The 26,168-nt window shown below is 35.4% G+C and overlaps 1 long non-coding RNA gene across 2 annotated transcripts in view; it reads right to left on the bottom strand.

Moving 5' to 3' along the window:
• Nucleotides 1-26,168, bottom strand: part of LOC122147051 — a 71,298-nt gene that overhangs the window by 9,369 nt on the left and 35,761 nt on the right. The window contains exons 3-4 of one of the 2 annotated variants that reach the window (XR_006161397.1): nt 7,505-7,554; nt 4,223-4,259 (exon numbers count right to left, since the gene is read on the bottom strand). This is a non-coding gene — a long non-coding RNA (uncharacterized LOC122147051). Of the gene's footprint in view, nt 1-4,222; nt 4,260-7,504; nt 7,555-18,360; nt 19,391-26,168 lie in introns of those variants that run through there. The other variant, XR_006161396.1, reaches the window with a different exon arrangement.

Below are 26,168 nucleotides of genomic sequence, written 5' to 3'. Positions count from 1 at the left end.
GGTCGCCTCATTATACAGAGAGAGAGAGCAAAATGGCAGCGCTCTGTGTTTTATCTGTCAGCATCTCTCCATAATGTGTTTTCATACGATGTGTATTAGTCGCTAACATCAAAGGACCCGTGCAAGGGCCGCGGAGTGCGCACAGGCGCCGGAGAACCAGACATCCTGAAAGGTGACAATTGAATCTCTTTGCTTGCGTGTCATGTCGACGTACTGGGAGAATAGACTTCATTTGACTCACTTGCTCTTGGGTAAATAGCAGCATGAAAAGAAGGACATAATATGACAGTTAGGTGTTATAGTGAGAATGTGAGAGGAGCTTTTTCTTTATAAACAACACTGCGCTCAAAACATGGCCGATCAGTGGAGAGCAAAGCAGACGTCAAAAGCAGGAGCAGAGAATAGAAGTTATTCAGTAAAGAATGTTTGTAAAGGAAGCTGAATCATGACATGAATAACCCCCCTCGCAAAACCCATAACAAGAAAGGATTAAAAATAAAAAATAAACGTTTAACATGGAAAGCTGTCAGGAAACACACATAACTCAATATTGTGTATATATACAGTATATAAAATTTATAGAGATTTTAGCTTTTCCATATATTGCATGCAAACCTCGATCAATGTATCAGTCAATAGAATTACTAAACGTTACCTCTATTTATTTTAAATCAAAAAATTTAAATGCAATATTGTATTTTAATATGTAGATGATATTAAAATTGCTAAACTTAGGCTAGATCATCCTATTTATAAAAAAAAAAAAATAATATGCAGTACTTTTGTTACAATCAAAAGAGTATCATCATCCAGGATAGTTTGGGAATTTCCCACTTCAGATGTGTTAAGTTAATTAAATTACTCTACTGTTTCAGCGTAGCTGCGCACACAGTTACAGCCCAGATGAATATACTGTATGCTTTCATATAATTGGAGTGTGTGTGTGTCTGCATCCAAAACATTTCCTGCTGCCAAGCATCAGCACATGCGGCATTCCTGCTGCATGCTGGGATCACAACAAAAGCTATTGATTGGCTGAAAGGAAGACATCTCCACAAAAGGAACTCCTGTTGAGGCCTTCCAGAGAAATACCGCAGAGAATATATAACCTTTCTCACTATCTTAAATGCTCCCATGTAACACAACTCAGACTTTTGACTACGCAGGAAAAAACACCAGCATCAGTCAGTTGATAGGAAAAACTGTTTCTATAAATAGAGTTTGTATAACTAGCTTTGTTTTGATAGTTTAATACTTGCCCCCGAAAATAAATAAATAAATATATTATAAAAATAATAAATATTTGCCAAAAATTAATAATCTTTTCCATTTGTATTCTTATTATGAATGCTTTATTCAGTTAGGATGCATTAAATGTGTGTACATTTATTTTTTGATTAATGATAAAGTACTGTTTTCTAATAAATATTAAGTCAGTTAGTTAGCTGGTAGTCATAGGAATTTATAAGTACAAATTAGAGGTTTTAACCATTACACCCTACGTGTAATGAAGTACGATCATAGGAATGTAAAACTAACTGACACGCATCATTGTTGAGGGGATGACGTGTTTCCATGGGAATCGGCGATGCTGTCCCCTGCAGCACATGTATGCACAAACAATTGCTTACACGCAAACAGTGCCGTGGGCGAGGAGGACCCATCTGGGCGAGGGTGTCGGGCCTCCGCATCTGTAGCCGCCCGATGAAGGTGAGAGAGGGAGGAGGGGGCTGAGAAAGAGGGACGCAAATTAAAGCTCACCGTGGGAAGCTCGAGCCCCTGGCACTTTTCTTATGCAACAGCTGCACCTTCACCAGCCTTCATCTCACATCCTGACATATACGTCCAGCCGGGCCGACCCGTCTGCCAGAGCCGGCCCAGTAAAGAGTGGAAGGTGGGGAGGGGGCCAGAGTCCCCGCCTTAAGCAAAACAGGTGTATGACATCCTGTTGCTAGTCTGCAGGGGGAACCAGGCTACGAGCCGCACATCCTACTGAGAGAACAGCCGAAAATAACAAAAGAAGGTTAGAGCCAAGGCTGACAGGCTCATTGATAATATTTTAGATAAAGCAGGTCTGAGAGTTGACTGCAAATTGCCTCCAATGTCTAATGGTGTGGGCTCTGGGCCACAGTAGCGAACAAAATGGAGCCATTATTTATTATTTCTCAGGGTGGGTGAGGGATTTAGTCCTTGCCAGAAATTTCCGGCCCACATGCCAGCTTCGGCCAGGTCCCCTACGTGAGTCAGATCTCTAAGGGTCCCCCTTTTGCACGTTTAGAGCCCTTACATGTATTGTTTGGGGTCATATTGAGGTTGGTTATTTTAATGTACAGACGGGACGGACTGACCTTGCGATCTCCCAGTGGCAACATGCATGTTAAATGTTTTTGTAAATAAACTACTGTACATAAGGGTGAATGTCACAAAAAAGTGCAGTTCATACTTTACCTCAAGAAGAAAAAAAAAGCATAAAGAAAATTATATATATAAAAAAACTAAATTATATACAATTATGTAATCAAAATTTACATATAACAAATATTCTGGATATCTACAATAAGCCTAATTTTCTTAATTTTCTTATTGTAGATACACACACATATATAAAATGAACAAAAATAAATACATTCATTATATTATAATAATATATGTTGCAATACATTATATTCAGTGTTAGTTTTGTAACATTGAGATACTATTATCATTTTTATTAATATTTAATATTTTTAATTTTTATATTTTTAAAGTATCAATTTTGATTGTAGTTAAAGTTTTAGTCACTTTATTATGTGTTTTGGTAATTTTTTTAGTTTTATTCAAGTGTGTGTGTATATATATATATATATATATATATATATATATATATATATATATATATATATATATATATATATATATACACACACACTTGAATAAAACTAAAAAAATTACCAAAACACATATATATTGACTGAGATATATATATATATATATTGGTTGTTTTCGTACATAAAGTTAAACTAAATTAAAATGAAAAACGTTGCCTTGTCAGCTAGCTGAAATAAAGTTTTATATTTTATTTAATTTGAGTTATTGTTTATTTTATTTCAAGTACTGAAAATGTGCATTTTATGGTTTTAATTTTAGTTTCAGTTTTACTTTTAGTTAACTATAATAACCCTGATTATATTATAAATATATTTTATTAGAATTTCATTTAATTACCGTGCTTAATTGTCATGAAAATAAGGTCACAAAATAAAACACAGTCCTAGGCTTCATTTCTCAGAGAAAAAGCTAATTTCCTTTTAATTTTTTAAGGGTGAAATATGACACTGACATGGTTTTATGACATTCATATTAATGTATTTTTTTTACATTTTCAATGAAAGTTATTGCGATTAGAAAACAGGCATGTGGTTTCTAGCGAGTTCCATAAAGCAAACCCTTTTAAAAGCAGAAATGTTAGGAGTTAAAGAATGTCTGGCAGTGTCATTGGAGGATGATGGGGTATGTGTGTGCGTGTTGGGGGTGGATGATCATTTAGATGGCACACTCCAGTTTTTCATCATTAGGCAGATGCCTCCTGCTGCTCAGGTTAGGACACGTCCAAAGTGCATGCTGTCTGAGTCAAATGAGCCAGTTCAAGCCCACCTGATGCACACACACATGCACACACTCTCAGAGCACCGTCCCCAAGGCTGGCCCGCCACACACACATGCACCTGGCCCTCCATTAGCACCTAAACTTCACTTATTAGATTAATACGAGAAGTGACGATAACCCCAGACCTTTGGGGACTCCCACAAACTTCACCTGAATGCTGACAAAATCTCCCTTTAGCACAGCCGTGCGCTTACACAATGATTTAACCTTTGCCTTTTTTGCAGTAACTTCAATGATAATTATATATATTTTCAACATAATTAGTAGATTAAGCCTTTGATATACTAGGTTTTCAATGCACATATTTTCTAAAACCTGAAGGCTTACTTTTTTTTTCATTCCCTGTGTGATTTGTATTTACTTTCTAATAAATGTTGGTATAATTATTACATGAACTCACTTGTATAAAGAAAAGAAAAAAAAAGACTAATTTATATTCAGTGAATAAAATGTGTTAATTGCCTTATGGAAAAAAATGCTGTCTGAAACCTCTATATTTTATCATTATGATGTCCTACTTAAAATTTGAAGGGGTAGTTCAACCCAAAAATTTAAGTTTTGTCATGATGTACTCACCCTCATGTCGTTCTGAGGATGAAGGATTTTCATTCATCTAAAAAAAGAGAAGAAAACACGATAGGAGATGTTAGTTCAAACAAGATTTGAGAGCTACAGTATACAGTATACAGCAGAAGGGAAAGATTTTCAATTTATTTTAAATTCATATGTCATCTGAACACTTGGAATACATCACAAAATATCAAGTATTGACTTCTTTTATTTTGAGTTTATAGTGTTTTTTTTTTGTCAATTTTAGAGCTCAACAGCTTCTATCTTCATACGGAAAAGAGCAGTGTGCATATTCATCATTTTGTTTCCATTTGTAGTCTAGGCATATTATAATATTATGACAATTCCCCATTTATATATATATATATATATATATATATATATATATATATATATATATATATATATATATATATATATATATATATATATATATATAAGTTTTTATTTTATTTTTATTTTTTACTTTTCTCACTGTTTTGTGTTAATGCTTTGGCAATACTTTATGCAAAAAAAAATCCAATAAAATAGTTTGAAACTGATTTTGGAGGGTGAACTAACGTGCTAAAGATTCTAATAATATTGCATTTCTGTCTATCATAGAGTAAACAAACACTTTACATAAAAAGAACAACAACTGAGAAAGATGATTTAGGGTTCTTGTGAAGGTAATGACGAAAACTGCTGTCTAAACATTGCACTGAGAATCTAATAAAATAAGAGTCATTTGACTCAGATGGCTCAACACTTAAATCATCTACATTGCAGTTTTCACTAAATAACTCCCTCCTTGCAAATCTCCTTAAAAGAACAGCAGCCACATTTATGGCAGATAAATGCCTTTATATGAAACTGAGGTGATCCGAAGCACTCAGAACAAATGCAGGCTTCAGTTCAGGGGGCCGTATTACTGTGTACTGTGCTTACGAAGGGGTCGACAGAAAAGCCAGTCTCCTGTGGAGCAGTCAGAGCTACAAAACTGCAAACAAGTAAAACAAAAAGTCATCCAGTTCAAAACCCAAATCACCTTTTTGGACCTGAAAAGCTCTAACATGCTTAATACCCCATTTCCTTGGGAGATCTGGCTGCTCACGCTAGTGGGTAACCTTTCCACGCGCCGTTTGTTTACTGCGGGGAGATGGAGAACGCGTCCGCCGTTTGCTGTCGAGTGCCAGAAATGAGCACCAGCACTAGCAGTTTGTATAAGTCAGCCATGAATGATTACAGATTAGCCGGCCTGGCAGAGGTTCTGCAGGGATCCCTGATGGAACTTTAAAGCCGCTGGCATGATGCTCCGACACACTGGAGGACGACAGAGCAGTGCTACACATCATTTGGGCCTGAGCGCACCAAACTCCAAATAATCACTTTAATCAGCAAAAGTTAATCCCTGTAAATCATAAATTAATGGGTAGAACAGTTGGCCAGAGCCGCTGTGCTCTGAGTTACTGACCTCACATGTCTGATATAGCGGCCCCCACAACATTGCGAGTATAAAAACATAATTGCATTAGCTAACAAAATATCACATTTATTTTAAAGGTAAAATACGTCATTTATGTCACCAACAAGAAATGCATTACTAAACAGACAGTAAAACTGGATGGTGAACATTCCATTATATGAAGAAAAATCCTGGAATGTTTTCCGCTAAAACCTTAAAGGAATACTCCATCCCAAAATGAAAATTTTGTCATTAATCACTTACCCCCATGTCGTTCCAAACCCGTAAAAGCTCCGTTCGTCTTTGGAACACAATTTAAGATATTTTGGATGAAAACCGGGAGGCTTGGGACTGTCCCATAGACTGCCAAGTAAATAACAGTGTCAAGGTCCATAAAAAGTATGGACCTTGGACCTTGACATCCACCTTGGATCTTGGATGTCAATTTTTTATTCTGGAAGTGAACTAATCCTTTAAGGTTCTTCATGGAACCATAAATGCCAGAACCATTGTGTAGAAAAGGCAATATTTTCACATATTAAGTTTTGTTAAGTTTACATGATAAACCAAAATGTGTGGATTAAAGACACAGTGGCAAATGCATTTCCCCCTCACTGTTTCTCAGTTTACTCTTTCCTTTTCTCATTCTCTCTTTCACACAGACGCATCTGCTGTACGGCATCTCAGAGCAGTAGGTGTACGGACAGGGAACGCAGACCGGGCCCGGGTAAATTATCACATTGGTAACTTGTCATTAAACAGGTAAATTGCAGTGGAACAGGTGTTGGTGAGAGGAGTGAACTCTTCTCTATAATCGGCTTTTAGAAAGGCATCTTGAGCAATAAAGTACAGAGTGCAAAAATATTAAAGATTGAAGTCATCAAACAAAACTCATTAAAAGATATTTCAGCATGCTCAGTGGTGCACTGCAGGCCTACACACGTCCTCTTCAGAGACACGGGCAAGATAACGATCAAACAAAAGAACGATATGACACCATTAACAGATGTGGAAATGATCAGGCCCGAATGCAGATGAAGAGATAATGACAGAGACTCTTATTAACAATATGTTCCTAATGAGATCGTTATGATCATCCTCTCAAGTATTATTCGGAGAGACTGGACTGAGAGGGAAAAACTGAGTAAAATAAGTTGTCATTTAGGTCTAAATTAAATAGTATGTGTCATGTATCCCGTCCCACTGCAACTAAAATAAAATAAAATAAAATAAAATAAAATAATAAAATAAAATAAAATAAAATAAAATAAAATAAAATAAAATAAAATAAAATAAAATAAACTCACTTCACTCTTTATAAAAAAAATCTAATCAAATTATGTCCAACACAGACAAAATAATAAAATAAAATAAAATAACACAATAAAATACTGACTAAAGACCAAAAATAAAATAAAATAAAATCAAGGCCTGTCATACAATCCCACTTCCTCCATGTTAAAAAAAAAAATAATAATAAAATAAATTAATAAAATTGTATAAAAATATCCAAGACAGACAAAATAATAAAAACAAACAAATAAATACAAATATAAATGTTAAAGACCAAAAATAAAATAAAATAAAAATACATAGGCTGTGTTCCCATTACCTCGCACCCCACATCTAATAAAGACCTAAAAAGCCTAAAGCCATAAAATTAAAAAAAAAAAAAAAACAATAAAATAAAATGGAAAACAAAAAAGTTTTATACCAGAAAAGAAAAAATATATATATATTTTAGTTTTATCATCTGCCATATACATTATATTTATGTGGTACACATTTTTGTTTTTAAATGAATGAATAATGATGTGTAATTCCTTTAAAAAGAAATAACATACCTGTCTTCAACAAGCCACATGATTTAAGGTATCATTCATGTCTTTCATGTCTGCAACATAAATGATAGATACAAATTATTTAGTTTTGAGCAAAAAAAAACAAGTACAGTATATGTAAAAATAATAATAATACAAATAAATAAATAAATAGGCCCAGTCAAAATCTGCATGTTTATTATATATATATATATATATATATATATATATATATATATATATATATATATATATATATATATATATTTTTTTTTTTTTTTTTTTTTTGGTTTGATGTGAGAGGAAAAAATTCAATTCTCCAGAATATATAATAAAATATGTTGAATGGATCTAATTACTTCACTCTTATTGGTACTTAAAAACTTAATAAACACAAAAGTGGAAGAATATGCAGAATTTTGTGAATGATAGACGTTCCTAGTCTGCTGAAATCTGCTGAGCTTTGGCTTTCGGAGTGTGCCTACAGATTCTGTGTGGGCCTGGAAATAACAATAGTTATTGCTAGAGCAAGCACCACTAATAATAGTAGCAGAATAAAGATGGGTTTCAAAAGAAAGACTTGGCACAGAAGCACAGATCCGATCTGCTTCAAGTAGGTCTAGGTCACTTCAAGAAAACTTCACTCCTGCGAAAAGACTGAAATTCTCTCCCAATGTCTCTGATAAATATGTTCTCATGCAATTTGTTGCTAAAATCTCCCTCCCTCCCTCTCTCTTCTCATTCTAATCTCCTCATGTTCAGGTACCTCCGGGGGTCTGCTTAAAGCACAGGTGCGCTCTCTCAATCTCTCTCTCCCTCTGCGCCTGTGCATGAGGAGGTGTGTGTGTGAGTGTCCAGGTGCATCTGTGTGTGTATGTGTGTGTCCTTTGACCCATCCATATGGTCACCGGGGGTGATGGAGCTGCCCAGGTGCACCTTGCACACAGGGCCATGGCAACCAGGGGAGGGACGGCACTCGAAGAGACGTCTGTTTGCACAGAACACTCCATGACCTTGTTGTTTTCACAATTACTCATCTGGAGTGTGTGTGTGTGCGAGTGTGTGATGGTTGGTAAAAAGGAGCAAACTTCATCACTAGTGGACATGCTGTGTCTTTATCCAAACTTGTGTATATTGTGGACCTCATGAAATCACTTTCATCCCAAAGTCAAAAGAAAATTTTGCTTTTTTATTTGGTCTAAGTTCATTACGAGTTTCTGCATGCAAAAATATGTTACACTGAAATAACAAGAATAGTTCCATGAACAGTTTATAAAGAAATCTGTTCTGCTTATGTTTAACGTTTCAAGCACATTTCCCTCTAAATTCTCATTACTGTAATTCATTCTGATATTTTAATTTTGTAATCTCCATTATTCTCATTGGTTACTCATTAGATTCTCATTACTTCCAACTAGAAAGGTTTTTAACTTCATTAAATGCTTTCTTTTTACTTTTAATTATTAATCAGCACAAAGTACAACAAATACTACTATGATGTAAAAATGTTTTACAAATTAAATAATACATTTTTCACAGAGTATTAAAACTTACTTTTTTATTTTTATATAAAACTATGTGTGTGTGTGTGTGTGTTTGTTTAAAATTACATTTAAAAATATATTTAAACCAAAAACAGTTATTTATATAGAAAAAAAATATTTCACAACAGTACTGTTTTTACAGTATTTTTAATCAAATAATTGCAGCCTTGTGAACATAAAAGACTTCTTTCAAAAGCATCTCAACCTTTAGACTTTTAAATGCTGCAAGAGGTTTTGGTGTCACTTTAACCACAAAAAAAAAAAAAAAAAAAAAAAAAAAAAAAAAAAAAAAAACATATCAATAACAACATCTCAGTTTAGGCTGCTTGTGGCCGATCGTCTTTCTAAGAAACATGAAGTGATAACAATGGCGTGTTCAGTGATCAGACTCCCAAACAACAGATTTTGAACCAAAGCTTTCCATATAAATAGGAAAATTAACCACCTATCTACCTCGCCCGGCTGTGTCTCAATTTCTCATGTATTTTTTCATGCAACAACATGGACCTTTGGCGTTACAGAATACCTCCATATAGAGTCCAATCCCTCTCTCTTTCTCTGGATTTATATCGCCGTGTTTGTCGTGGGCTTTTCCACCAGAGAAATGCAATCCATCCACAGGTTTTTCTCACCAGTGTCATCTCTCATCTGGGTTTACACACAACTGTCTGCTGGGAAGAAGCGAGTTCTGGGTCCTTTTCCCCCATCAGATTTGGGGTTCGGAGGTCCCCGGCGCTCATTGCCCCGGGTCAGGAGCAGGAAGAGAAGGATCTAGAACTCCTGAGAGGTTAACACCAGTCTCGAAAGGTCACCACCAGGCTTTTCCTGCGTGGAAGTTTTGATGTGTGGGTGCTGACAAGGATACAGAGGCCGAGGGTCGACTCTTACACCTCAAATGGGGTTTGGTGATACTCAATATTCCACTGAGACCCTGTCTACATTTTATCCCCATTTTTCGGTTTTGTGTTGTATATTTAAGGTCAGATGGATTTTGATGTGTGGCGAATATTGTGCTGATAGATGACTGGGAGAGAGGAAAAAAAAAAACAGAAAGAAAGAAAAATAAAAAGCGAGGTATTTCTACAGGATTGTTTTGATATGTCCGATTCATAAATGTTTCATCCAAAGTGATTCGCTCATATCATATGTGAGTATGGAGGTGTGTGCGAGTGTTTCATGTGGATATGTGTAAGAGAGAGAGTGTTTGTCCGCGTTGGGAGGAGAAGATGCCCCAGATGTTGATATCGATGTTGTTTCTTTAGATATATAGGAAGCTTCTCCCATGGGTTTCCCTCAGGGTAAGAAATAAGCCTTTTTTTTTTGCCAACGCTTCAACTCCACACTTCAATTTAGGCTATTCTGACTGATATAGTTTTGAAGGGAACAACAGCAACTCAGTGACCATTTCAGTGGACTGAAAAAAAAAATATCACAAAGATTGATTTTATATCCCTCTGACTTACGCTAACCACAACCAAGCACATTCAAGCACCAATTAAGGTGTGAAAGATGTTTAGTTGGAGTGAAGTTTAGAAAATGTGTCATTTGAGTTTGAAGGCTGGCTGTAATGAGAAGGAAATATCTATCAGATGTCGGCAGACGTTGAAGCGTGAACAGGAAGAATGGGCCGGCGTTGGGAAAGAGGCCGTACTGTATATGGACCTGTCAGGCCTGTTCAGGCTCAGTGCCCTGATCGCTTCATGATGTGAACTGAAAATACATCCATCCATACAGCCCTACCGCTAAAACCCAAGAGCCCCAGCAGCCGGTCTGGAGAGAATTATGGGACTTCCTGTAGCAAGCACAAGCGTCCTTAAAGCAGATTGAGGTGCTCATGTTAAAAAGAGGTTAAAGGGGGTTGATATTACAGGTAATAAGGAGAAACCCCTCTGACAGAACTCTGACAGGCGGAGGGTGTATCCCAGAGGCCTTTACTGTAGTAATCAGTGATGTGGAAATACAGGAAGCAGATATGTATCTCACTGAATACTGGGACAATATAAGCTGCAGACCTGAAGAATAGAAAGATAAAATTATGCACCCAATAATTATTTTGGGATAATCTGTTCAAGATGCTCAAAGGTATTACATTAGATTAGGAATCTTGTGTTTAGAGCCTTAATGTTTTCACAATATAACCAATTTTTTGAATATCATATATTTTTTTTCTCGGTATATTCACTTTTTCTTTGAGGTGAACTGCTCCATGCATCAATGCACTAACTGAGCCATCGGTTTCTATCCCAAATTGTTCATATTTTTTGTTCTCTGCAGGACGTTTCTGGATTCTCCTTCCTTTGTGTTCATGGAGTGTGGAGGGACACGAGCAGCAGGTGTGTAGGTGGGACGAGACAAACATTTATAACCTGAGCATCTCTCCGAGGAACCCTTCCTCTCTTCTCGGGGTTCTCTTTCCTTCTGTCTGAATCATAAAGATCTGGCCGGATGATCAGACAGTCTCTTCATGAGGTTATAAAGTCTTGTTATCCTGAGGCTGAACTGTCACCACTGTTGTTGTTGTGGTGGTGGCAGCGGTGGCCGTTTTTTCTGCAGATCTTATTGGCTGCTCATAAGGGCCCATAAAGACGAGTATGGTCTGTGTTTCATCTCCATAGCTGGCTTACAGGCTGATAGACAGATGAAGAGAGAGAGAGAGAGATCCCCAGGCCACCCTCACTTTAATGTTAGTCTGTAGGGAGGGAGGCAGCCATCATATCTCTGATCAGAAAAGGAAATGATCAAGAAGACATTAGCTTAACCATTTGTTCACAGAGAATATAAGCCATTTTAAAAAATCAATTATACATTGATTATGCAATATCTGATTCATAGAAATCCATTATATTAAGGCTAAGCCAAGCATTGCTCATATTAGGGTTAGGAGTGTGTTCAATGATTTACTTCAGTGCATAATTCAGTATGCAATATGTTAACAACCAGTAAGAACAATCTAGCATTGTGGAAGTAAGTTTTGCATGAAGTTCAAACAAAACTGCTTTAAATCTAATTAGATATAATTAAATATATATATATATATATATATATATATATATATATATATATATATATATATATATATATATATATATATATATATATATATATATATATAATATTACAAATAATAAAATGTAATACAAAAAAAAAAAATATTAATATTATATTTTATAGTAATTCTTAAATATATTATATACACATGGACAAAATTATTTTTTTCTTTATGCTAATATTGCAGCCTACAAAAGTAGGTGATTTATTCATGAATTTAATAATTATTAGCAAACAAAACAAAACTGTTTTAAATCTTATTCTAGACTGCAATTTAATAATACTTTTAATAATTAATAGTACATAATTTACAATACAATACAAAATATGTATAAAACAATTATATTATTTATTTTTATTCTAACATCTTATTGTGCACTTTCATCATTCATTTAAATCACACTCAAAAGGTCACAAAACCAAGGGAATTTTCCTAATCTTGCAGCACTTGAAATCCTAATTTCAAGTCTGTTTCCAGCTCTGGCTGACAGACAGCTGCTGACAGCCATGTGAAGAAGAACCAGCAGAGATTTGGGGAAATCTTCAATAAAACAGCGTAACTAACAGGCAGCACATTGAGAGCGTGATAAGAAGGACAGAGTGGCTCTGCATCTCACTCGCCGCTCCCCAAACACGCTGCTGGCACGGCCGTTGAGCAATGCCATGCCAGACTCTGTTAGCACCCAAAAAAATAAATAAATAAACAAATCAAGTCGCCATCCTCAGTAATCCCCTAAATTCAAGCTTATTCATGTTAAATCTGGAAGAGAAAAGCCCCAACCCCGTTCTGTTTGAACCCTCCCCCTCTCGTCAGTTCCAGTGTCAGCAGTTGTTGTTTTGCAATCGGACATCTTATGGCACACACAGATATGCTGGGACATGGACAGCTTGTCCCGCCAAAGCCTGTTTTGTCTTGTTCCACTCTTCCTCGTCCTCCAGTTTTACGGTATGTCAGAGCCAGCTGGCTTGAGCAGAAAGAAGAGGAGAAATAAGCTCCTTATTGCAGAGTCGTGGTATTTGCTTTCCGCCAGGGTTGAGGGTTCTCATTATACCATGTTCATGAGGCTACGAGTGCTAATTGGTCTTCTGCTGAACACAGAAAGAACTCACGAAAAATGTGACCGCAGGCGATATAACCTAATTAGGAAATTTGCCACTGTACGGCGGCCAGATCGGGCCTCGCTATTGTTCTGCGCAGATAAACTGGCGTATTTTCCACTGATTTGGAGGACGCCACTTTATCTAAACTTAGATTATCAGCAAATGGCAAAAGGTACATAAAAAAGTGTTTTTAATGCATTGCTGGTATTTTTTAACAAACCACTTTTAAGGAGTTGGCCGAGGTTCTACTCCATCTCCCTCTAGGCAAAACTGAACCAATAAATTCTATAAAGGTCAGGCCAAAAATCCTTTAAGACCTTCATTACAGTTATTATAATTGGCTGATTTAGTATTAGTTTCAGCACCTTCAGGCATTTCAACTTATTTTTGAAGTAATGTAATTATTTGTAAAAGCAATAACAACATGTAGAATATGATAATGTGATTCTTTGTCTAGGAATTATATTTATTTTCTTCTATATCTATAACAGAGAAATGTTACATTATAGGGGAGACCAGGGCTAGTAGTCACAGAGGTTGAATATCTATAACTACAATATGAAGTTTAAGTCAAAAGTGCAATAAAAAGTGTATTTTACACAAAAAAAGAAAAGAAAGTCATAAATATTATTAGTATATATATTTTATTAGTATTATTATTAGTATATAGTTGTCGCAAGTACTGCATATCTATAATTGCAATGTGAAGTTTGAGTCAAAAGTCTAATAATAATAATAATAATAATAATAAAATCTATTTCAAAACTGTCATAAATATTATTAATATTTTCTGTTTCCAAATACTGTAACTCTATAACAGAGAAATGTTTTATTATACAAATATCTAGTTCAGAACTGTCACAAATATACTACTGTTTGGGAATGGTTAGATTTTATGGACATCAGGACTGCATTTATTTGATTAATAAAAAGAGTAATATTGTGAAATATTATTAAAAATATAGATTTTATATATTTAGTATCTTATTAATATATTAAAATCATGTATTTAATATATGAATTATATAGTTCATAATGATTTGGTGTTCAAGAAACATTTCTTATTATAATCATTTTTTTATTATTGCTTAATTTGTGAAAACCTTAATAGCTTTTTTTTTTTTTTTCAGGATTCTTTGATGAATACAAAAGTTCAAAAGAACATAATTTAATTTTAAGTAGAAACCTAACAATGGCACTTACATTTAATACAAAAGTTATTTTAGAAAAAAAAAAAAATCGTTCTTTTCTTATTTTTTTATGATAAAAATAAGTGCCTACATTGGATTTGAATTATAAAAAGAAGAATCTGCATAAAAACTCCTGAAAACACTAATTAATCATTTAATAAAGATAATTCTTTAATTTCTTAGTGTTCCCCTGCAATTTTGAAAATTTTGTTTGATTGTTGAGATCAACAAAACTACCACAATCCATCTGTACTTCATAACTTCACAACTGCACTTCAGTATTTCATAATTAACATCTGTTCGGCCTGACCCCGCTGTCTGTCTACAGCGTCGCTCATGTCGAGCTTTCAGGCTAAAGAAAGAGAAGAATATTGTCTGTTGCCTGGACGCTTGCAGCGGGACTGTCTGTGATGGAAATAAAAGGCTCTCATTTATAATGCAGGTATCGGCGGTGGCTCAGACGCACTGAAGGATATCATAGAGAGAGTGACATCGGACAGCCTGGGTCTTCATGGCCACGCTTGACTGGATCCTCCAAAGGGCCTCTCCTCTGTCCACTTCACTTTCTGTCCCCTCCGCTGCGGGCCTCAGGGGCCTCGGGGACCTCCAGGGAAGGGGTGGACAGACAGACGTAGACATTTGTGAGTGTGTGTGTGTGTGTCTGTGTGAAAGTCTAGCTCAGAGCGCAGGGCGTCTGGCAGGGCTGCAGTCTGTGTCGCATTCTGACAGAACAAGTGTTGCATGAGATGCGGCGAGGTGTCTCAGTGAGCCTGGAGCAGGTGTTGCTCATCGGCGACTGCACTGGAGCGAAGACCCTTGTGCATAAGACCACTGCAGCCAAACGCCCAGGCCAGGACAGTTCACACACACCCACACACACACTAATGATAATGGATTCGGGGTGGATAGGCAGCCAGATTCTAATGGATCAGAAGACAGCAGCACACTGGGACTGTTTCAGCTGCTGGGCAGGACAGAGGACGTTAAACACCCATTAACATGTTGACATGCAAAGGCATTTAGGTAACGTGTGTTGCAGGTGGCAGGTTATTATGTAATATTTTATTTAGCATTTTATTTTATTTTAATTATAATTTATTTCATTTTATTTTATAATTATCCATTTTTTAATTTTTAATATTATTGTATTTAATACATCAGGGTCATTATACACTGAAACAAAACTTGAAATTGAAACTGTTACTTGAAAACAATAACTGAAATAAAATAAAATAAAATATTATATATATATATATATATATATATATATATATATATATATATATATATATATATATATATATATATATATATATATATACTACACACACTATATATATATATATATAAATTACTTATTTTATTTCAGCTAGATGCCAAGGCAACATTTCTCATTTTCATTTAGTTTACTTTGATGTACTAAAATTTTTATAAATATTAATAAAAAGAACAACTTTTTAGAACAACTATATCAACTTTTTAAAAAAGAAAATGAAAAAGGACAAAAACAGAAAAAAAAAATAGTTTTTACTTAAAACTAAAATTAGAACGAAATTATTCAAACTATTAATAAAACTACTTATACCTTAATAATACGAAAATAACAATGTATTGCATAAAATAAATATTACAAATCATAATTTTGTTAATTTAATATTCACATGCATGATGATGATGATGATGATGATGATGTGTTTTTTTGTGGGCTGCTCATCTGTAGCCACTGAATAAAACTCTGTGTAAGTGTCCTGGTCCAAATGCCTACTGAACAGTTAACGGCTGTCCTGCTGATTGGACAACAGAGAAACAAATGCAGCCAAATCCAGCTCAGACCAGAGCCAAGGTTCACAGCGCTGCCCTCAACCCCCGGACAGATTTTTAACTAGGAGCGAAAAGTCTGGCACCTACTGTAGTTTATTCTGAAAAACTCATCTGAAAACTGACTAAATGTCTTCCTATTTTAATAGCTTCTAAACATCTACGCAAACATAAAAACAGTAAGCCATGAGAATGTGCATCTGATTATGTATATATTTCATTTAAACATACCAATGGTTCAAAAGTTTGGGGTAGGTAAGATTTTTTTTTATGTTTTAAAACTATTAAAAAACTATTGTGAAATATTATTCTAATTTAAAATAAATGTTTTGTATGTGAATACGTTTTAAAAATGTAATTTATGTGATCAAAGTCTTCGGTGTCACATGATCCTTCAGAAATCATTCTGATATGATAATTTGCTGCTTAAGAAACATTTCTGATTATTATCAATGTTGAAAACAGTTGATTTGAGCAGCATTTATTTGAAGCAGAAATCTTTTGTAACATTATGATTGTCTTCACTGTCACTTTTGATCGATTTAATGAATCCTTGCTGCTTACAAAACTTTAAAACAGCAGTATACTGCAATAGCTACCGTCAGGAACTTGGCCAAAATAATACAAATTTATGATAGTTTAATACTGGTGTGAATTGTGTGTAAATGTCCTGCTAAATGTGTATCTGTTGATGACATTTACGAGCTTTGCCAAACTTCCCAGGCCACTGTCATTAGATCACTGAACACAAAGAACGCAGCACATGTTTTATAGCAGCGATTGGAAAAGACATATCAGTAGGTGAGCCAGGATATACAGAATGTTAGATTAATAGCCAGTCTCTCTCTCTCTCTCTCTCTCTCTGTCCCTCTCTCACCTCCCGGGCCATTACGGCTCATTGTAGGACAGGAGAGGAATAACTGTGTGGCTGGGTGACAGGCCATCTATCCATGCAGACTCATGCCGTTTCCTTCAGGACTGCTGCCCCACTAATAGGAACATGCCCTGGAACTCAAGCTGGAAAATACACCTCATTCCTGCCCGCTTGTTTTTCAGGCCGATGAGGATCCTCAGTCATCAATATGAATCGGAGTCGGAGTGGGTTTTTTCCCTTCTTTATCCGTTACTGTGAGAGCCGGCAGCCTGATGGATCTCTGCCATCACTTCTGAATGATGTTTGCCTTTCATTTCTATTTCTTCATCTCTCTTTCTCATTTCTGTCTTCATCTTTCTTCTGCTTCTGCTGCTGCAACTCAGGCTGTTCTGAGCGCAAAGAAAGACATCTTTGAAACCTTCCACGGAAATGTGCAGTTTTGGGGGTCACTCATCTGCAGATGAAATGACTATATTACATAGGCCTGCTGTCAGCGGTGAATCAGATGAGCCAGCGAACTGATATACATGTTTTTATGGGTCACATAAGAATGTCAGAACAGCACTGAAGCATATTTAATACAGAGACGATCAAGTACTGTCCTTTCATTCTTTTATTACTGCTTGCCAATAAGATAATGTACATTGAGGACGTCTATATGTGAAATAAGTTACATATTAACCAAAACTGTTTTTTATGACTGACACCAATAATCCATATATAACTGTGTCCAATAAATAATATGAAGATTAAAATTTTAATTAAAAACTGATCCATTATAAGTCATTTTGAAACATTTTTGAAAAAATATCATTATAAGGCTGCAAAAAAAAACAACATCCATTGTGAATAATAATAATAATAATAATAATTATTATTATTTTTATTATTATTATTATTATTATTATTATTATTATTATTATTATTAAGCATGAATAGATGTTATAAAAAATTAATGAAAACAAAGTAGTGTAAAAAAGTTGCATATATGTACAGTATAAAATACACACACAGAGAGATAGAGAGACCAATTATAAATATTATAAAGTATTTAAAGATTATGAATGTATTTCAGCCAATTAAGGCACCAAAACCAATTTTAAAATAAATGTATGTATTTGTAAGATGTAAAAATAATAGTGTTATTTTAGTATAATTGCGATACTTTTATAGTTTATATTAATTAAATTTTTAATTAATATTTTAATAAATAAATAAATACATTTTAATAATAATTTACCAGTGTTTTCATTTTAAATTTAGTTAAAATTTTTGTGATTTTGTTGTGTTTTTGTAATTATTATTATTATTATTATTATTATTATTATTATTATTATTATTATCATTATTATATTTTAAATGTAGTTTTTAAATGTAGTACAGAATGGCAGTTAAGTATAACATATATACTTGTCAGTACTTATAGGCCTACTAGTTGAAAGAAGGAATGTAGATCCAGATAACGGTGTGATCAGACAAGTCCTGGCAAATAATTCCATTTGTTCCGTGTTTCCAGGATCCTACACACTCACAGTCCACGGCCTAATTTAGCTGTTAAGAGAAGAGCAAACACATACATTTCTCTTCTTCAAAAGAAGAAGAGCTTGCATTCTCCTCTGAGTTCACAGAAAGGGATAAAGAAGGAAGGAGGTAAAATAATAACGCGCTAGCCGCAGGTGGAGAGAGTGCATTCCCGCAGGAATCTCCACAGTGACAAGCAATGACTGGCTTGCTGGAACTTTTCTCTCTAATAGACACAAATGGGCTCACTTGCCTGCACTTTTATGAGCCATTTTATCTTGCGTTGTGAGGGCCGGATCCGCCGTGACAGACTCTATTGGAATCTTTGGGAGCACTTAGGTTGGTAACACTTAAGAAAAACAGTTTGCCGTACTCCTCGGCTAAACCTCCTGGCATTGACTGTATGTGCAAATTCCCCCCATGATGCTTTCTAGCAAAGACGTGCTCTTGTCTGCATTTCTGATTGTATGATGAAGACGCATGCGACGGTTCACTCCAGTGGACTGTTTTAGCATGGACTGGATTTCCACAGCAAAGCTACCAAAACCAACATGGGACTGTCTTTCAGAAAGCTCTCAAACCTTGCTCTTGTTTGCTGATGATGCAAAGTGCTGTTGTTTTCTGCACTGATGTGCGTGTGTTGCCTTCAGGGAGAGTTTGATGTCACCTGGATTGGTTCTGTTCTGACCGGGCAGGGCACTCTGAATTGTTTCACCTACCCATTTTCAGAACTGCAAGTTAATGCTGAAGATCAGATCTGGTCCTGCTGTGCAGTTTCAGAGCAGAACTTGCTGCTCTTGACAGTCGTGATATGCTGTAAATAAAGTTTTTAAAACTTTACTTTGTGGTCTGAGACACAATATTGTCACAGACAGCAGAGAATATTACCAATAGAATTGCTGGTGAAAAGACGGGATTTAGACAGGATTCAAAACTACATAAGCAACATTTACAACGCATGTGTGTACAAATCACATAGGACACATAAAAAATAAAAATAAAGAGAACATAACAAAATTAAGTTTGTGTGCTGAAGGAGCAAAGAAGATCCAGAACTGCATTTTTTTTAAAAAGCTCAACTGGACTCCAAGAAACGCAAGTGTAATTTCTATAATTACAAGAAATTCAAGAGTTTCTAGAATTTCTAGAAACAGAAGAATTGAAAGACAAACTTTGAAAGAGTTTGAAGGCGTTTAAAAAGTCTTAAACTGACTAAAAGGTCTGTTTGAAAGGTCACTAAACTGTACAGAATTTATCATATTTATGGGTAGTAAATTTACTTTGTGCATCAAATAAATGCAGCCTCACTGAAAATAAAAGTCTTCTTTCAAAAACATTTGAAAAATCTCTTACCAAACACAAACATTTGAAGGATAGTATACATTTAATATATTCATGGACCAAGCTGGAAGAATAACCTGTTGAAATTCTCTGAAATTTAATTTAGCAAACATCCTGTCATTCCACCTCAAATTGCAGTTTGATTTTGTGTTATTTGTGCCTAATTCAATTAAATTTCAAACTGATGAATTGAAAGTTAAAATTGATGGGCCAATTTTAACACTCTGAATTTTGCACAACCCTGTTTAACAACAGCTTAAGTGGAAAATAAAAATAAAAATACACTCTTACAAAAAAAAATACAAACTCTAAGACAGTTCAAGCTGATTCTACTTCAATTCATTTTGTGTTTTCTCTTTGCAAGCATTGTGTTCAGCTGAGGCTTGAAGTACAACAACTCTATGCAGAATGTATCTCCTGAATAGGGGGGGGGGGGGGGGGGGGTTCAGACAGGCCTGCAGTCTTGCTGTCACTGGCTCTTAGCCATAAGCAAGGCCAGCCGTCATCCAAACTAACTGAGGTAAACAATCAGACTTTACCATGTGGAACACAAGTAGAGCCTTGTGTGTGTGTGTGTGTGTGTGTGTGTGTGTGTGTGTGTGTGTGTGTGTGTGTGTGTGTGTGTGTGTGTGTGTGTGTGTGTGTGTGTGTGTGTGTGTGTGTGTGTAGGCGGGGTGCTGTTATTGGATTTTATGGCCTTGTCGCCTTTACTTCCATAAGGGCAGGGCAATTTTTAACCTGGTCACACTCTTGCCATCTATTTTAATTGACCTCTCAACACTCTGATATTACTGGCCGACCTCAGTAACATCGAGAGCTCAGCAGAATCGCTACTGCACCGCATGTAAACTGATGAAAAAAATAATTCACGTCAATCTGAGATGTTTCAGAGATGATGCTCATTTAAAGCAATTATAAATCCTGCTGGGCCTCCAGTCAAATATCCAGCAAGCAAGGTATTGTGTGCTATATTATTGTAGTATATTTTTTTAAATCATTAAATAATAATAATAATAATAATAATAAAAATATAAAACACAGATATGTTTAGGTCATATTTCAGCCCCCAGAATTTGAAGAAATCATACTTTGCATAATGAAAATGAAGCATATTATTTTCTGTGATAACTAAGCACATTTATCCCCAATTATCAGTAGCATACTGTAATATATATGTATATTTTTTTATGTGTTTATTTATATATTTTTTTATATATATATATATATATATATATAACAATTATCAGTAGCATACTGTAATATATAAAATAAATATAAAGTATAATATTATACAATTATTAAAACATTATATAATTATAATATTATATTCTAATTATATATTTTAATATAATTATAAATTATATTATAACATTAAAATATTATTTAAAATATATTATTATTTAATTGTAAATTCAATGTTATAATTATTTTTATTTATTGAATCACGGTAAAGAGAATTTTTGAAGAAATTTTAAACACAGTAACTGATTAAAATCCATCAGATGTCACCACATTTTTGTGTTACTTTAATTGTATTAAACAAATGTTTGCTAGTACGGGTCAACATCGATATACAAGACGTTCAGAGGCTCAGTGTGTTAATCAGTACTAGTGGATTCAACAAAACTGCTCCGTGTCAGTGAAGGCCGTAATTACCAGGATTTGGCTGCTTTTGTGAATCCCTGGTCAGTATAAAGCTCTGACAGACAGACTGCAGTGCTCATGGAGGACAGAGGTCAAGAGCTCAATCAGTTTGACTGGCAATGCCTTGACAAAGACCCTCTCCTGCAGCTGAGAGAAAGAGAAAGACAGGGCGTCCAGGCCTGAAGTCCATCAGTCAGGCAGGCAGTGAAGCACCTCTTCAATCAACCTCCATTTACCAGGCCAGATCAAGTTTTCTGCTCTGCCTCCATCCTCACGGCCTGACACCACAGCTGCCATTTATCCAGAACCACCAGACCACACACACACACACACACACACAGGTATTTTTATCATTATGGGGACATTCCATAGACAATGTTTTTTTATATAGTATACAAACTATAGTGTCTATCCCCCTACTCTAACCTAACCCCAAACCTACCCCTCACACAAAACTACAGCCATTTTTAGATTTTCAAAAAACTTCACTCTGTATGATTTATAAGCTTGATTCATGTTGGGGACACAAAAAAAATGTCCCCCAAGGTCCAAATTTACTACTATTTACTACATTTGGTCCGATAACGTAGGGAATACCAGAACATGCATATACACACACACACACACACACACACACACACACACACACACACACACACACACACACACACAGCATAGCAACGCTCTAGATGAAACTACCCTAGTAACCACACAGCAAAACACTCAGAACACCCTAGAAACCACCTATAAAGTAAACACCCTAAAACTACTTAGCACCACCTTAGGAACCACTCAGAACAACCTACAGATGCAACTACATAGCAACAACCACCTATAATCACACTAAAAACAACCAAGCAACGCCCTAGCAACCACACAGAAAACCCTAGGAACCATGTCGAATGGAAACCAACAGAAACGCCCTAGCACATAGCAACCTGCAAACCATTTAGAACCAGTGTCGTTATTGATAATTAAAACTATTAAAGATCATTTTCATTAACCGAAACAAAATTTTAATATTGAATGAATATATATATATATATATATATATATATATATATATATAAATATATAAACATATATACACACACACACACACACACACACACACACACACACATACATATATATATATATATATATATATATATATATATATATATATATATATATAAGAAATCTAGGGTCAAGTAGAAAGTTCACAGAAATGGCATCGTTGCATTGGTGCATGTGTTTGTTTTAACATGAGATTTGAAACACACTACGCTGCACACCTCCTGTGATGGAAATCTCCATATATCCCATTAGCGTGTCGACTGACACCAGGTCAGAGTCGAAGCGCCTCAGATCAGACTCTTTGAAGTGTGTTCAGTGCTGTACCCAACAAGCTACATTGGCACAGATGCTGTGAAAAGGCCTTTTCCTCACACACGGGATGAAAACACATATTTGCAATGTTGTCTGGTCTTTGTTTCTGCCAGGAAACTTTTGCCAACTCTACAAACTCTCTTCAAAGGCAGCTTGACAAAGGAAGCACAAACACACTCAAAGACACCTGAGTTCCACCCCCAGACAATAAAATGTATCCTTCATTCTGGGGGAAAAAAGAGAGGTAGCAACATCAAATATTCATTCTGAGGGCAAAAGAAACTGTAAATTATACATACTTCTGTGTATTTAAAAATATGCCACGATATGATTAGCATTGATATTTGGGTACAAATGACAAGCGGGTCTCCGATTCATGGTGGCGTCTGGGCCTGAGACTCTGTTCTTTTGGGTTCCCCTCTAGCACATTGTCATTGGCGTATCTCATTAATGTTTAAAGCCAAGCCGCTTTTAATTGTCAGGCCTCTGACAGGTTGATGGGAATGAGGTGGAAATTAACTTTCCGCTGCCATGCATAATGTAATTTGGAAGGCCGTCGCTGGTGCGCTGGAAGATTGAGACAGCCCTGGACGTCAGCGCTTGAAGTTATTATTTAAGCTTTATTTTAAGTCCTTGCAAACTGCAGATCTAGGTCATGAATGACAGGTAGATCTCAAAAGTGTCGTGCTAAAGGTCTGTCTGAAACTTTTTGATTAGTACTGAGAGGCATGCATAAAAATGAATGAAATCAATAAAGAAATACTATAATTTTATCCAAGTCTAATTAGAAATTTAATGAGACTTTTCCTAAGTAAAAGGCGAGCTCAAACATTAAACCAGCTATCCACATTTTTCTGCAATGCAGAAGTATGTTATTTTCTGTTAATGTGTGAGACTTAGCAGCTAGAAGTAAATAACTAGAAGAAACACAAAGTGCAATAAACGCTAAAACTATTTGCTCTACAAACCAGTGTGTTTATAATTATGACAATACATTGAAATAATATAATAAGAAATACCTGTTTGCCATATCACAGAGAATAATGAGCTGTTTTGTACAGCTAAAAATAACTGGAAACAAATGGAAGATTCACACACTCCACATGTGGAAAGAAGGATATATTAGAATGCCACAATTTTAATATAAAAATAATTGTAATAATAATAATAATAAATGCTTATGAATGATTCATGAATAATTTATGAAACTGCTACCGCATGTTTTGAGTTTGAGCTCCATCAAGTTAATTCTTATTGTCTATTTTTTTTTTCCATTTCTATAACATGTGAATACATCCCCGATCGTATTCTACAACAAAAACATAGCGCCTTGTTATCACTAGTTTTATTTTGATTTCCCGAGTCCGCTATTAGCTTATAGCCCGTTAGCATCGCCAGCATGGTTGCCGCTAATACTATAAATACTCTATTCACACACATTATCATTGCTTTACTCACTGTTACTTGCTTTAATGATGGATGTGTGTCTACCTTTGAGTGCAGGTGAGGACATGTTCGAGCTGCATTCAGTATACTAGCAGCAGAAGACGCGAGCCAGGCCCCGGGCAAGGACCTCTCTTCTCTCCGGTCTTTGAGATCTCCACCCGGAACCGTTACACTCCCCTCCGCGAGACGGTATGCGACACTGCGATCATTGAAGTCTCTATCGTCCGGCACGACGATCATCGTGTCAGGACAGCTTCCCACGTATCGACAAGGACATGAAAGGGTCAGTAGATTTTTTGCTTTAAACGAATGGTTATTGTCATGATGTAAAGAACAGAAACTGCTCTTTGTTAATAATTGGATTATTTTCTGGGAGCGACCTAGGCTATTTCGTGCTGATGGCCTGCACCCCAGCAGCTGTCGGACAATATCTCCAGGTATTTACGCTCCATATGACTAGTAAGCCAATTCTCAAATAACAGCTATGATGGCTTTTGTTCTACCAACTTAAATGATAGAAGTACTTGTGCTGTCCAATCTATAAAGACTGTGTCTGTTACCTGAATAGTGAGGTCGAAATATAAATTTAATGCAGGCTCAAGAAAAAAAATCTGATCGTGATTAAACCAAAAAAAAAAAAAAAAAAAAAAAATAAATGAACAAAAACTATTTTTAAAGTTCGGGCTCCTAAACATTAGATCACTCACACCCAAAGCTTTTTTTTTATATATTATGATAAATTATAATTGTTTTGATGTACTCTGCTTGACTGAAACCTGGCTAAAACCAAATGATTATATTGGCCTAAATGAGTCTACTCCACCAAGCTACTGTTATAAGCATGAGCCCTGTCAGACTGGTCGTGGCAGTGGTGTTGCAACAATATATAGTGATATTCTCAGTGTGACTCAGAAAACAGGATACAGGTTTAACTCATTCGAAATACTTCTGCTTAATGTTACATTGTCAGATATGCAAAAGAGATCTCTCCTATTTCTTGCTCTGTCTACTGTGTATAGACTGCCAGTGACATATACAGATTTCCTAAAAGAATTTGCAGATTTCCTCTCAGACCTGTTGGTAAATGTTGATAAATCACTTATTGACTGAGATTTTAACATTCACGTTGATGATCAAATGATGCATTAGGACTTGCGTTTACTGACCTAATAAACTCTTTTGGTGTCAAGCAAAATGTCACCGGGCCCACTCATCATTTTAATCATACGCTAGATTTAATAATATCGCATGGAATTGATCTTACTGATATAGATATCGTACCTCAAAGTGATGATGTTACTGACCATTTCCTTGTATTGTGCATGCTGCATATTACTGATATTAACTATATGGTGTTATCTTCCGGGCAGAACTATTGTTCTCTCAAGAAAGAAACTTGTAATCTTGAGCGCAAATGGAGAAAAACTAACTTGGAAGTTTTTAGAATTGCGTGGAAAAACAGTATGTCCAGCTATAGACAGGCTTTAAAAGCTGCCAGGGCTGAGCATATTCACAAACTCACATAAAATAACCAAAACAATCTAAGGTTTTTATTTAGCACAGTGGCTAAATTAATGAATAACCAGATGCCACTCGATCTAAATATTCCCTCACAGTTCAATAGTAATGACTTTATGAATTTCTTCACTGATAAAATAGATAACATCAGAAATACAATAACAAATGTAGATTCTATAGCGTCTAGTATTTCAGCTTCATTCATCGTACCCAAAGAGAAACTGCAGCGCTTTACAAATATAGGGCAGGATGAGCTGAATAAACGTATCACT

Source organism: Cyprinus carpio, chromosome A12, assembly GCF_018340385.1.
Source record: "Cyprinus carpio isolate SPL01 chromosome A12, ASM1834038v1, whole genome shotgun sequence".
Lineage (NCBI taxonomy): Eukaryota > Metazoa > Chordata > Actinopteri > Cypriniformes > Cyprinidae > Cyprinus > Cyprinus carpio.
The sequence above is the reverse complement of the archived record's forward strand: the minus strand, read 5'-3'. Positions and strand labels throughout refer to the sequence as shown.